We start from the raw sequence: 2063 nt of genomic DNA on the forward strand, positions 1-2063 counted from the left end.
CGAACCAAACTAACACCATCAACATTCAACATCAAACATTCAACATCAGCGGCAGCGACTGCGACGCCGGCAGCGCTGCGGAGACAACTGTGCGGCAGTTGTTGTTGTTTTTGTTGTTTTTCTGATTGGGAGAGGGAGCAAAAGTGGGAAAGAGAGGCGGTTTGGGGGCGCCAAAGAGAGCCGCAGAGAGAAACGGGGCGACGACTGCGATTATATGAGAAAATTTATTCAACATTTAACGAACGTGCCCACAGGAAAAGGGGAGGGGGAGGATAATGGAGCGGAGGAAAGGGAGACATAGAGATGGAGTGAAGGAGAGGGTGTCAGTCAGGTGAAGGTGTCGTTGTTAGAGGCCAATAGTGGAAGGGAGGGGGCTAAACATTAAAAGGAAAGAGCCAACATTGCATTGTTTAAATTTCTTTATCTTTTTTTCTTGAGCCTTTAATTTTTGCGGCTGTAATTTCTGCAATTTTTGCAAATCAAGAGCTAGTAATTAAAATTAAACCAAATGACAAGGCTCAGTTTACAAGTTCCTTTAAAAAAAGTTGACTACATCAAAACAGTGATAGACAATCAGTTGGTTTTATGATCACACTATATGGTAGTCAATTAATAATTATTAGCTGTAATTTTAAGGCCAGGTTATATTTACTATTTTTATGTAGTAAAGAAAAATTCTACTTAAATTGAAAATATTCTTGACTTTTTTTCGTTCACTTTTACCCATTATTCAACACAGTTCAGTGTTATTTGAGTGGTGCATATTCAAACCATCATATCTGTTGTAATGTTTAGTAAACGGTAAATTTTAATTGATAGAACCGTTTTTTAAATTGTTTATTACACGCTATCATTTTGCAGGTACACCGGCAGTTTAAAAGTAATCCAATGATCTGATCCTTACATACTTAGTTAATTCTGCAGTTAATTGTCTTAAGATCTTAAAACCTACAACCGCTAGTGGGTCCACCCAAATGTACCGGCGCTTGTGTGAATGTGCATATAAGGAACAAGTGAGAAATTAAGCAATGCATGATGCAAAAAGGAAGAGGTGAAGAGATGGAAAGGGTAACAGAAACGGTGAAATGGAAGTGAGCAAGCGAATCTCACCATGTGTGCTTGTGTGGGTTAAAAGGAGTCTGGTGTTGTAGAAGTGTGTGTATGTGTGTAAGCTCAATGAAAAGGTGTCTCCTTCTTCTGTTCGTGGTTGTTTTTGCTGTTGTTGCTGCCAAAACTTTGTGGCGGTAGTTGATTTTTTATTTCTGTTGCGGAAACAGCAATGCAAATTGTTGAATAATGTCAAGTGAAATTGCGTTTTTGTAAACGGAAAGTGTGCGGGAAAATGAAGGAAGATTGCCGGCACACGCATGTGTTTTCCACGCAATCTTTCCATTTCTCTTTTTCCAGCTTCGCCCTCTTATTGAAAATGGGGCGTAGGTGATAAAACTGCAAGTAGAGCGTAATTAAAAAAAAAAAACAGCAAGAAGGCTGCAGTCGACCATTAAATACCTGGCTTTCTGCCTATGAAAATAATTACATACATATGTACTTTTTTTGTGACCGTAATATTTGTCCAATTGATATGAAATCTGATATGTGGGTGGGATTTGTACAAAAAAAGCCTGCAAAAAATGGAAAAAGTTTCCCATTGGGATCTATAAAATTATTATATTTGCAAGAAAATGTACTTATAAACATAACAATGTACCATTTATTGTCAAACAATTTATTTTTGCACAAGAAACACAAGATTTTTTAGACGATAAATTTTGTTAACTTTTTTATTGCAAAAACTACTTTTAACTTTTTTTCTGCATCTGCATCTTGTGCTTATAGACACAATCGATTCAGCAAGAGTAATCAATAATATTGAATATTTCTCGCAATGTTTTCAGGCGAAGATTGTAGGGACCTGCGAAGCGGAGTGAAATGTAAAAGGGCAACGACAAGAAGGACGTGCATAGTGCCAAAGGTGGAGAGGCTAAAGAGGAGGTGGAGGAGGAGCAGGAAGAGGAACAGGAGGAGGATAAAGAGGAGCAGGAGAAGGTGCATCAAGCGGCGAC

The sequence above is a fragment of the Drosophila gunungcola genome (genome assembly GCF_025200985.1).
Source record: "Drosophila gunungcola strain Sukarami chromosome 2R unlocalized genomic scaffold, Dgunungcola_SK_2 000004F, whole genome shotgun sequence".
In the NCBI taxonomy this organism is placed as follows: Eukaryota; Metazoa; Arthropoda; class Insecta; order Diptera; family Drosophilidae; genus Drosophila; species Drosophila gunungcola.